This window comes from Benincasa hispida, chromosome 2, assembly GCF_027475165.1.
Source record: "Benincasa hispida cultivar pf3 chromosome 2, pf3_genome.v1.1, whole genome shotgun sequence".
NCBI classification, from domain to species: Eukaryota; Viridiplantae; Streptophyta; class Magnoliopsida; order Cucurbitales; family Cucurbitaceae; genus Benincasa; species Benincasa hispida.
In genome coordinates, this window is record NC_143479.1 from 16,660,153 (window position 1) to 16,674,348 (window position 14,196).

Sequence of the window (14,196 nt, forward strand, 5' to 3'; positions counted from 1 at the left end):
TAGAGGAATCAGTGATACTAAAGGAGTGAGATGTAACTACCGGGGCAAAATGGTAAATTGGCCCAGCTATACTTACGAGCATCTGTGAAGGGTCATCATACTCATGATTGGTTATATCTGATGGACACAAAAATATATCTGTGGTAAGAAGAGTTGAGTTGTTGGTCTTTAGTAGAATGCCTGGTAGTTAACGGATGGTAGATCTCGTGGCTAAAGAGTTTAGTCAGCTATTCACGTACCATTGGAGCTTCGAGCCACAGGTCTATAAGGTTTCCTAAGTAGCTTGAAAAAAGTCGAGAATCAGTTTTTGGGTCCGTTTGAAATGTTCAAATTGACAAGAGAGAGCTCGATTATATATGATATAGTTAAACTGATTAATTATATATGATATAATTGACTAAATGTATGAGATACATTATTTTGGAGGAAATTAGATATAAATATGATTTATATCAAGTAGAGGAGAAATTACTATAGTAAATATATGATATCAAACTATAGGTTAAGAATATAATATGATTATATTCATTTATTAATTAATTGGATGGTTATGTGATAATTGGTTGGATATTTCTCCTGAATCGTGCGTTAGTGGAAAAAATAAAATTCGGTTAGTGTAATTGAAGAATAAAATGAAAATTGTTTTTATTTTGCAAATAGTTCGAAAAAATTGCTGAAGGTGTAAAAACATCACAAATAGCTGAGAGCCTATACGATAGCACCTTATCGCCTAAACGATTGCACACCTCACGTACTAAATGATTGCACGCGTTCTCTAAACGATCGCTCAGTTTTCCTAAATGATCGTTCGCTTGTCGAGTTTTCTAAACGATCGTTTACTTTTTACTAAACAATCGCTTAGTAATACCTTCATGATCTTGTAGCTTTCTCTAAACGATAAGCATCCATTATACGATAGCCTTCTCCCACTTGCTTGTCCTTTTACACGATCATCCTTTTCCTCCTTCCTCTACCAATTCCATCAAATACTGCTCTTTGGATTCTCACTCTGAGAATACTAAGGGCTCCAAGTGGTGGTGTCATCCCCGGTTTTGCTTGTTCGTGCGTTGCTGTTCGTGTAGACGATCGTGCTACTGGTAGCCGACTGTTTGCTGGGCGATAAAGAACGTAGAAGGTTGCTTCCGCTAGGTTGAGTTCGAAGTGAAGACAGTCTTCAACTAGTAAGTTAACCCAATCTATTGTATTTTATTTGTAAAAGTATGCAATTAATGTTAAATTATATACCTGTTTGTTAAAATGTGTGTGTGGTAATTCAGAATAAATGAAATAGGAAAGATCCAAACACGCTCATGGATACTCTTGTTTAATAGGTCCTTCAATTAGTATCAGAGTCAAGTTCTGATTTTCCAATTTCATTGATGCAAAGAATTGCATATACATTCTTGGTGGGTGCATATCTGCTCTATTTAATTGTTAAATTGCTGTGGATGTGCGAATTAATGGAGTTTCGCAGCCTCGTTTAGGCGATCAAGCTTCACAGCCTCGTTGTTGTCTAAGTGATCGTTTAGCTTTTGCGCTATCGTCTGGTGTGCGCTGAGCGATCGTTTACCTGCGGCGTTTACTAAACGATGGAATTCTCCTAGCAGTTTAAGACCCGGTTCGCCTGTGAACCGGTTTGCTCGATGAAAAATGTAATAGATAGAGTTATTTCATTCTGGTTTTTGTAAAGGTTCATCCTGGTCCATTAATTCTTTGTTTTTTTACATGAGATGTATGGTTTTTTATATGTCATATGGTATGAACATATAGTAAATCCCACCTTAGATTATCCATTAGTCATGCAACATCTCTTTATTGTAAATGTTATAATTTAGAGAAGCATGATTTAATTATGTAAGGGCATGCTCATGCATCATATAATATAAGAGTTATATTTATGCATGCATAAAAAGCATTGACATGCATCATCTTTATATTATAATTGCTATAGTATAAGGTTGAATGGAAAGCATGTTTGCTTGGTTATTACGCGTATATAAAAGTTATGTATAGTAATGACCAGACATTGCATGAAGCATGACACATAGGTTTCTTTATAAGCATTATAAACACCTAGTTGTGTGCAATGTAATTTTAGTAGTTTCTTTTTAAAGGTTAAAGAGAAATTAGAACTAAAAGCAATAAGAAAGACATGCATGCTCACTTAGGTTTAATTCATGGTTTTAAAATGTTTAAAACTTGGATAACATAGACCTAAGATCATGGTTCTAATATGATTAGCAACCCTAAGGCTTTAATCTTTTAATCAGTTTAATAGGATTAAATTGACTAATAAAAGGTTAAAGTGTAGCAAATCTATCTATAAGGGACCTTTTGTCTAAGGCGGGTTCTATCTAGGCTGGGGTATTTAAGTTGACAGAAACGTAACACCCCTACTTGGGAACTTACCTGGAAAGGTGAATTAGATAGATTTGATGCATGCATGCAAGTTAAGAACAGTCCATTAAAGTGTTTAAATATGACTACTTGAACTTGTTCAGATTTCATAGACAAAAGTTGTTTATGAACGGAATTAAAAAGATGACTTAGACTAAAATCAGTAGTCGAATTGTCTAGGTTAATGGAACCCTAGGTAGAACATTCAGTGTGAGGTACTTGGGGTATATGATGCTTCACTTAAACCTTTCATATTTCTTCTATATAGTCCACACCGTGAGATCTATCCTCGGCCTTGAGGTACCTTTGGTGTGTCCCCCTAACGGATGGTGTTTGGGTAAGTCAATATCAAAGTGGATGGAGAAAGTGTACATAGTAAATGGGAGCGAGAAGTACAATAGCATATCCCTCGGCCTCCCTCGTTGGATTAAATAAAGTTACTACGCATCATTTCGAGGCACCTTTGGAGTGTCCCCCTATAGGATGGCAGTTTTGCACATTTATTTATTTGATCTCCCGTAAGAGGATAAGATTACTTAGTCTCTTGTCCTAATGTGCTTCTTCCCTATGGTGGGCTCATTAGGGTGGGACTCTGGTACCGAAAGCGAGGGGTCACACTTACGTGGAGTTGTTAAAGGTTAACAGTTCTGGACCAAATAAATGGTGGCTGTTAGGTTCAAGTTCAAAAGTTGGTTCTGCCTAATGGTTAAGAAGTTCTCATCCCAACGAAGGGGCATCTGATCACCCCACCAGTGACGTTTTTCCTGCCTCACTGGGACATTATTGCAAAATAGAAGTCTTTCACTTAGGGTACTTGAAACTGTTTTGCAAAATTAATTGGTTCAAATGTGGTTTAGCAATCTGCCGTAACTCAATCTAAACACCAACGAGTTTCTCCATAACCTTGTTGGACATGGTTCGTTCGATGATGAGTTACGATTCCTTATCGGACTCATTTTGGGGTTTCGCAGTGGACACTGCGATATACATTCTCAACTATGTTCCTTCTAAGAGTGTTGAAAGAATACCTCTGGAGTTGTGGAACGAGCGTAAAGCTAGTTTACGTCACTTTCGCATTTAGGGTTGCCCAACACATATGCTTAAGGCAAATCTCAAGAGATTAGAATCACGATCGAGGTTGTGCCTCTTTGTAGGCTACCCCAAAGGTACATGAGAAGGTTGCTTTTATGATCCGTCCGAAAACAAGGTGTTCATTTCCAAAACAGCCTACGTAGTAAAGCCGTGTTAAGTGAGCTTTCCAAAGAAACTACTGAAATTTCAACAAGAGTTGTTGAAGGACCTGATTCATCAACCAAAATTGTTGATGATAGTTCATCTGGTAGGTCGGTTCCACCTCAAGAGTTAAGGGAACCTCGACACAGTGGGAGGGTTACGAACCCGCTTGATTGTTATCTAGGTTTCACAGAAATCCTAGCTATGGTGACAGATGGCGACGTTGAGGATTTATTGTCCTATAAAAAGACAATGGAGAATGTTGACCAGGATGAATGGGTCAAAGCCATGAATCTCGAAATGGAGTTAATGTACTTCAACTCGGTATGGGATCTTGTAGATCAGCCTGATGGGGTAAGACCTATAAGTTGTAAATGGTTATACAAGCGCAAACGGGGTGCTGATGGGAAAGGGTTATACCTAGGTGGAGGGAGTCGACTATGGGGAGACTTTCTCACCTGTTGCCATGTTAAAGTCGATTTGCATGATAGTGCATCGAGGTGACGTGATCGTCACAAAGATCGCCTCAGAGAAAAACGTTGTTGATTCGTTTACGAAGGCTCTCACGGCTACAGTGTTTGAGAGTCACCATCAGAACATGAGTCTATGGGACCGCCCGCGACTGGACTAGGGCAAGTGGGAGATTTTGTTGCACTGGGTTTTTATGCCTTAATTTATTATTTTGTGCCTGTTTACTTGTACTTCTCACTTCGCTTTACAACAAGTGGGAGATTATTAGGGTTTATGCTCTAAAGTCTCGTGTCCAGTAGTTTGTAAACGAATTTGTACGAACATTTGTGATGTATAATATAAATGATATTTACTTCACTACTTGACTTTGCACATTTAGATTTTACCACAAACCAATAAACATAAAATCCTTGGTTATCTGTATGTGACTTAAGCATGTATGTGGTGACATACAAGTGGATCATTTATTGAGTGATAACCAAAATGGTCTGTAGTATATGGATATATGAGGGAAACCTTATCCTAGTAACGCTATGAATGCGGGCTGCTTTGTGAAATGGTCACAAGTGTTGTGACTTGTTACAAATGATCTGATCCTGATCATTCGTGTAGAGGACATGCGAGCGGGGTGTCCTATACAAAGAGTTTGTATAAGACCTAACCACGAAGTGTTAACGTCTCGTTATATAACATGGTTCATAACTGAGACTTCACTTCACTAGGATGACCATAAATAACATGACCTCAATCCTAAGTGAGTTGGGAACTCCTGCCATTAAGGGCAGTCCTTTGATTTGTATGGTTGCGAGTGGCCAGGTTGCCGACTCAAACCTATCACTTTGGGGATTCGTCTGATTTGGGACTGGGAACTCAGCTTCACAAGATGGAATTCACTCCTTCTCCGAAGCAAGGGTAAGTAGATAGCTCCCTTAAGGGCTAATTCCAAGGCTTGAACAATGCGGCACCACACACTTTTTCATGGCTCGAGAGGTGTTCACACATAGTAGGACTATGTTGTATTATTCATTAGAGGGATCAGTAGTACTTAAGGAGGAAGATGTAATTATAGGGGGAAAACGGTTAATTAGCCTACTGTAATTACGAGCATCTGTGAAGTGTCATCGTACTGATGATTGGTTATATCCAATGGACATAGAAATATATCTATGGCAAGAAGAGTTCAACTGTCGGTCTTTAGTGGAATGTCTGGCAGTTAACGGATGGTGGATATCGTAACTAAAGAGTTTATTCAGCTATTCATGTACCGTTGGAGCTTCGAGCCATAGGTCTATAAGGTCCCTTTGGTAGCTTGGATACAAGTTGAGAGTCAATTTTTGGGTCAATTCGAAATGTTTAAATTGACAAGAGGGGATTATATATGATATAATTGTACGAGTTAATTAAATATGATATAATTAACTTTATGTATGAGATACATTATTTTGGAGAAAATTAGATATAAATATGATTTATATCAAGTAGAGGAGAAATTACTATAATAGATATATGATATCAAACTATAGGTTAAAAATATAATATGATTATATTCCTTTATTAATTAATTGGTTGGTTATGTGATAATTGGCCGGATATTTCTCCTGAATCGTGTGTTAGTGAAAAAATCAAATTTGGTTATTGTAACTGAAGAATAAAATGAAAATTGTTTTTCATTTTGCAAAGAGTTCGAAAACATTGTTGAAGGTTTGAAAATGTCACGATCGCTCAGCTGAGAGCCTATACGATGGCGCCTTATCGCCTAAACGATCACACACCTGCGTACTAAACGATCACTCAGTTTTCCTAAACAATCGCTTAGCGCGCTGAGTTTTCAAAATGATCGCTTACTCTTTACTAAACGATCGCTTAGTAAAACCTACACGATTGTGTAGCTTTCTCTAAAGGATAAGCATCCGTTATACGATAGTCTTCTCCCACTTGCTTGTCATTCTACACGATCATCCCTTTCCTCCTTCCTCTACCAATTCCATCAAAGACCACTCTTTGGATTCTCATTCCGAGAATACTAAGGGCTCTAAGTGGTGGTGTCGTCCCTGGTCCTGCTTGTTCGTGCACTATCGTTCGTGTAGACGATTGTGCTGCTAGTAGCCGACTGTTTGTTGGGCGATATAGAACGTAGAGGGTTGCTTCCGCTGGGTTGAGTTCGAAGTGAAGACAGTCTTCAATTGGTATGTTAAATCAATCTATTGTATTTTATTTGTGAAAGCATGCCTATAATTAGTGTTAAATTACATACCTATTTGTTAGAATGTGTGTGGTAATTCAGTCACAATGAAATAGGAAAGATCCGAACACGCTCATGGATACTCTTGTTTAAGAGTTCCTTCAAGTGGAACCATTGACGTAAGCTGACTTTTCCCAACGGTTTTTTCAACTTTTTTCGACGGTTTCCGTCGTTTGCAAAGGTCCAAATTCTTGTAGTGTTTAGAACACCTACATATCTTTGTAATGGTATGATATATATACATATAGCCTACTTTTAACATAAATTATCGTGGCTTACTAAATTGCCCAAAAATGTTCGTGCCAATGAAGATCTTTGTATAATTTTTCCTAGGTATTAGAAGAGTACAAACCGTAAATGAAAATGTTGAATGGAGCGATGAGCTTCAAGCATTACTCTTAAAGGACCTATGACTTTGATTACAAAACTTATAAACACAATAAGTTTGACTGTACTAACTCTAGCTAAATTTCTATTTTTGTATTCTCTAATTTGAGAGCAAAGAAAATGATGTGAATGATACAAAAGCTTTTGGAAAGTATTATTGTGATTGGTATCGAGAAGTTTTCACATAATGGATTTTTTTCAAATTTTTTTTAATGGAAATCATTGTTTCATATTTTGTTGCTTTCTTTTAATTTCTCATAGATAAAAGTGAAATGATTTTTTAAAGTAATGTTGTAATTTGATCACATTCCCAACTAGAGATGATGTCCATTCTTTTCTGTGGGGACGTGAATTCCCAACTAGGTGGAGAATGGGACAGGGAGGAGGGAAAAAAATTTCGTATGCTAAAAGGAGATGAGAATATATTCCTTGTCTTCGTTCCTGCCCTGTTAGCTATAATAATTTAATGTTACATGTTATTATTATTATTATTATTATTATTATTATTATATTAATAGTTAATAATTATAATAAATTAGTTGGGTGGGCTATCTCTAGTATGAGGGGGGAATGTGGACTATTAACATTCCTATGTGGCTTAAGCTTGTGATTGAGCATGATGCTCTTGGTTTGTTACCCGATAAGGTTGTTTCTATTTAATGAAGTATATGTTTTCTTCTTTTAAAAAAATTATTATTATTATATAAATATTATATCTAAATTTTAAATTTTATTGTTAAATGATCAAAATAATTAATATGTTTGAATTGAACATTTAAATTTAGATTATATATATAAATAATTTGATTGGTAATTTTTGTTTACTATAAAATTTGATTAATTTCTCTTTTAGGAGCTTTTGGTTTAAGACTTTATAGATGTATGGGAATAAAGATGTGTGGCAATAGGATACTTGTGAATAAGATGTCTGAATTGGATACTTGCAAATAAGATGTCTGGTAATAAAAAATGACTGTATTTGATTGTGTATGGGGAAGACTATCAGAATTTTATGAACAAAAAATTTGTTTGCATTTAATTTATGAAATTAAGCATGAAAATATTCTACAATTTTAATAGATTAATTAATTAAACTCGTTCAATATATTAATAAAAATTAATTAATTACAGATCAATATGTAAATATTTAAAAACTGAGTAATTTATAATTAAAATTAACTAATTAATATATTTAAGGAACGACATATTTATTATAGTCTAATTCTTAATCATTTTAATAATTAATTAAGTTCAACATTAGTACTTTTGATTTTAATTAAATATATAAGAAAATATATTTTAATGCACAATATATTAGATCAAATGTGAAAAAAATAGATAAAAATATGATATATTAATAAGAAATACTAAAAAAAGTTTTATAAATATGATATGTTAATAATGAATGAAATAATATAAATTAATCACAATAAATAATTAATTGATTATAAACAATCAATAATGATTATATGTTCATAATGAAAGATCAAATTAAAATTAATCTCAAGAAATAATTGCTTATTATTAAAAAAAAATAAAGAATTATTATTATTGAAAAATAAATTTTTGTACTAACTAAATATAACTAATCTTAGTTTACTAATTAAATATATTTAAAATATTGTTAGTTTATTAATTAATAATGTATGCAAAAAAGTAATTGCATTCATTTAATAAATTTTTATTGTAAAAATAAGTTAAGTAAATATTTTAATAGATTATTATCGATTTATTAAAATAAATATTTATATTTTTTTTGTTAAATTAATATTAATTATTTATTTATGTTCCAAATGAAATTATATATAAAATGAAAAACATATGGAGAGAGGAAAAGAGGAAATCCACCGTTTTGGAATAAAATAAAAAACCATTGTGGGAAATGAGGATGCCTGGAAATAGCTTATTCTCAGTCTAATGGTTGAAAACTATGAAACAAACATGGAATTTAGATGCTTGTATCACTCCCATACAGAAAATCCTCCGATCAAACAAGGCTTTAAATTCAAACTGTCAATGTGAAACTAATCATATTTAAAAAATAGAGAAAATTTAATTATTTAAATTTAAAAACTTTTCAATGATAGTGGAAAATAATCTAATCTCCGCGAAAAGAAAATTCCAACCCCGATTCTCTAGGACATTTCATGGGAAGGGGAAATTATCCCAGCCTCCATCCACATAATAAGAAAACTTTGAAAACAAATTATGAGTAAAAAAGAAAAAGAAAAACAAAAAATGATTTGTTAAACATAAAGGGAGTCTGATGTGTTCTAGTCGTTCTTCTCAAACTTCAATTGAACGTAACTCCTATGTTCGACTTAATTAACAACAATCTTATTTATATGGTATAGTAGTTTCGTTTCCTTAAGCCTTCTTGTTTAAAATAAGACCCCTTTTATTCCACCTCCAATTTAATTGGTCCACGTTGCCCTTTTAAATATGGCATTAAGGCATTAAACATTAGTATAGTGGCAATTTGTCATTGAAATAGAGAGAGGATGAAGAGTTACGGCAATTAATATTACAAAGGCTTTTGAAAGTGATGATGCCACTCATTGACCTTTGTTTTCCCTTTAATTTCATAAATATATTCATCTCGATGACTTTTGGAATTAAGAAATAAGGAACCGCACCCACAAAGAAATTACAAGTTGAAAACAAACAAATTCCTAATAAAATACTCTCTTTCAATTTTTATATAATTAAAGTTAACCCATTTGAGTGAGATCTTTACGGGCAATAATAACATCCTTCTCCTTGTCTTTCTCTTCAACCACAGATTCTCATTGCAATTAAATGATTTTAACCTAATTTCCGTTTCATCACCCAATTAGGGCCCATCTAATTTTCAACACTTTTAGTTCTTTTTAGATAAGATGAGGATAAGCACCAATTCTTATTCGAGGAAAAATAAATTAATTAAATTAAAGAAAAATATCTATTTATACTCTTAAATTTGAGAGGTTGTACCAATTTAAATCCGGGTGGTAAGTGTATCGGTTTACAACATTCATTATATCAATTAAACGCTTAAAGTTTCGTTTGATAATCCTTTTGTTTTTTGTTTTGGGTTTTTGAAAATTAAGCCTATTTTCTTCCACTTTCTTACAATGATTTGCATCTTTATCGAGTACAATAGTTGAATTTTTAGCTAAATTCCAAAAACAAATACAACTTTTTAAAAGCTATTTTTTTAAATTTCAAATTTTGGCTTAGTTTTTTAAAACATTGGTAAAAAGTAGGAAATTTGGAGATAGAAGTAATGCTTATAGGCTTAATTTTTTTTTTTTTAAAAAAAAACCAAATGGTTACCAAACGTGACCTATATGTTCATGAATGAATCAAATTAGTCTCTTCTTAGACAATTTTATTTGAAAATCGCCATACATTTACTCTAATCATCTAATTTATAAATGATATTTGAAAAAGTCTACACATATTTGAGAATTAATATATGAATGATTTTTAAAATAATTATAATAAAGAGTCGAAATTGACCGAGTTAGAAAAATTTAAGAATTCAATTGACTCAAATTATAAGTTTCACATAATATTAGTTGAACGAAATTTGAATGGGTAAATTGATACACTTATGAAAATTTAGAGTTTAAATAGACACAGCTTCAAAAGTACGTTTAAAGGTTATAAATTAATATTGGCTCAAAATAAAGTAAGAAATAGAGAGAAACGTAACAAAAGCTATAAACTAATTGATGTGGAATATTTGGTGGCATTATTATAATTGTCCTAATAACTTTTAATTCTTAAGTTGATTAAAGTTGACTAATAAGGCTTAGTTTATTTCATATCCATGTCCAAACATCCCACATCACAACAAATCAAGTTTTGTTTAGTTTCTATTTGTTGCCCTACCAACCCTTCTGTTTTGCTAATAATTATGTACTGTTTTTTGGTATAATGCGTCATTCAAAACAAGGATTAAGAATTAAGAAATGATTTTCCTTGTTAATAAAAGTATGGTCAACAAGTCTAATCGTGATTTCAATGACTTTTAGAATTCCTGAAAATTATTATTTTGAAGATAATCAATCCCTAAACACTGATATTGTCAAACAAAGAGGGATAGTTTATTAAGAAATTTAAACCTGTCCCGAAGCTTCTCTAGCAATTAAGGAGTTGTTGTTTGAAATAAATAAACTGTCAATATATATATATATATATCCATGCGCATATATTTTAATAAATTTCTTAGTTTCCATGCTTATAGAATATAATCAAGATTAATAATTTGTTAACTTTAAAAATTAATCAATTGATTTAAAATTAAAGTAATATAATTAAACGACCAACGTAGTTTATGCAAAGTCTCTTGCTCTTTTCAAGTAAGGAAGAACTAAAACAATTGTCAAACCCTCTTTTCCGCGTTTGATTTGATTATCTTCGAAATTTGGTAACCAACCCAAGCACTTTTATTTATTAAAAGGTCCAATATTATTTATGTTCGTTGATTTAAATATATACGAGCTGTTATTAATCCTTTTACCGTGGTAAATATAATAATATATAGGACCATATTTTTAATAAATGTTTCTTTAAAAATTAAATAATATTTATTTTATATAGATTATAAAGATTGAATAATACCTAGTTGCATTTCAAGATATATCCATCTTTTTTTTTAAAAGAAGATACTTCATTATCAAATAACAATATAAATGTGAAAACATATGCTAGAAGCACGCATAATTATTTAGAACAATATAGAGGAAGAGCTATGATTTGAAAAGAATTTTGATATAGGTGACCAGGGACCAGTAAAGTTGATAACATATTCCTAAATTTATAGCTTCTTGTTATTGATATTCTTGAAAGTGTGGTTATTCCGTTCAAACTAAAAGAAACCAAAAGATAGCAATTGATAGATTGAATAATATCAAGTGATGCTGAGAGGAGATTCGTTTACCGAGCATAGAGCTTCGCAAAAGGAGTCTATACTTGTGACTTGTCTACAAAGAGTTTTTGAAGGTCTAAAATATACCTATATTTGTGCGTCTCATTTTAGTTACACATTAGAAAAAAATATATTTTTTTTTTAAAAAAAGAAATAAGAAGAGTTTGCTATGTAACAAACTATATTATTAAACGATTGGATATAATGCACAAAGACAGATATAGACTAAGATACATCTAATTGTTTTTATAAATGTCAAAGAACAATATTTTAAAATCAATTAGTTTGTCAAATTGAGTACAAGATTATTAATGTATATATAACCTTGATCAAGAAGTTTGGAAATGGAATCGGAAATGGAGTTCTCACTTATATATATTTTATTAAACTAAAAGAAATCAATAGGTTAAATAAAGTTATAGGTGAATTGGTATATGTACTCGAACGAGATTTATGGTCAGAATTTCCTATTTCAGTTATACTAGAAAACAAAAAAAAAAGGAAAAAAAAAAAAGAAAGAAAAAACTTCCCTCTTCCTTGATTGGGAGGATTTACTCTGTTTTTTTTTTTCATTTGTATCGCCCGTAAGGAAAAATAGATTACAATAATTCAAATATATATGTTTATTTCCTTTGGAGCACCCACGAATAATTAAAAATCTTATTGGATAACAATTTCAATTCTAACTTTTTAATTTTTGAAACCTACGCTTTTTTTTTTCTAAAATTTCATACTATGATTTTTACCTTTTATAAAAAATATTTAAATTTCTTAGTAGAATTCTAAAACTAAAAAGAAAATTAAAAAAATAATTTTGAAAATTTTGAAAATTTGGATAGATTAGTTAAAATGTTGGTAGAAAGTGAACAAAGATAACAAAACAAAAGAAATTTGAGAGTGCAAGAGTTGAGAATCACACATTGAAAATATGAAAATACCTTACAATCTTTAATAGAACTTTGAAATTAAAAATTTCAAAGAAATGCAAACTCTTCATTTGGGAGGAATCAAACAATCTTCATATATAGTAGAAAAAACATTGCACTGGTATGATGCTTGGGCACCGCTCCAACGATCAAGTCAATAATAGTTTAGAGAGTGCTGATTAGAAAGTAGAAAATCCATAGTGTTTTTAGCATACCACAAATATCTCAAGTCCTTTTGACTATAAAGAAAAATGGTTTCATAATAATCACTTGACTATAATTAGTCTTTCGAATAATTAATTTGACCATTACACTAACTACTTTATCTAGCTATTACCAACAAATCCAAGCACATGTAGGTAACTTCATCGACAAATACTTGGCCATAACTTGTCCACCATGGGTAAACCTCCATACTTGGACATTATTTTTCTCTCATGGTCGACCATATATATATATGAATCGACCTTCATGAAGTCTTTATTTTGGAATCAGACTCTATGACCTTCTCAACTTTCATGATCAATTCCAAAAGTGTGGTCCATCACGGTTCTTATTGATCTTATGACATGAATTGATTGTTTCAACTCTTACGACTTACGATTGAGTCTATGAATCGACCGTCTATACTTAACTAAATAACACACATCTCTTGGAATATATTTTATTGTAGTATTAAGGTAGTACACGTGGCAGCAGAGGTTGAAGGGAAGGTGAAGTGGGGGATATGTTGTCATGGAGTTTGACCCTATGGATGTAGCGAATAGAGAGAGGAGTTTTGGTATAGGCACTCTTGAACCTCTCTGCGCAACGCTAAAACCCAAAAGTCAACTAGTTTGGAAAAAAAATATATATATATATATATATAATATGCATGGATTCTGATATATATCAAATATTGAAATTTGAAGCAAAGAAGACCAGGAGTGGTTGGAACGGTAATAATATATACATTATATTACATAGAGGCCTCTTAATTCAATTTTATTTATTTATATTAACCAAAACCAATAATGGAGAAAATCAATTTGTACTTATTTTAGTATTATCTTCACTGACGACTATTATTATTATTGTTGTTTTCCAAAAAAGGAAGTTTCTTCACTTAACTTGAGGTTAGGGATAATGTTTTGTCTTGCCTCTTAGATAACTCATTTTAGTATGAATGAAGTTTCAAAGAAAATAGATATTTGGGCTATTTATTTATTTGAATTTAGGAATGTTGGGACATTTATTCAAATTTTAATTTTGTATATTAAATCAGATTTTATATTGTCCAAGGCTTTTTTTTTTCGATTGGTGAATTTTAAGGTGTTCACAAGTTAAAATTAACATGTGAATTTAGCAAGAATTAAATAAAGTATACAAATTGCTAACGTATATTTAAATTTATGGCTCAGTTTGAGAAAAGTGAAATTTTATGATAAAAATTGATACTCGTCTTAGTTCATAAGTAAAAATGAACTTCCCCAAATATGTATATTCTCGAGAAATACATCAAACAGTTTCAAATAAATAAAAAAAAATATCCAAGTATATAGCAATAATTACACTATCATTTGAAAAAATAGTAAAAGACAATATCCTTTTTAATTATAGCAAAATGCATGAATGTCACGTGAGTC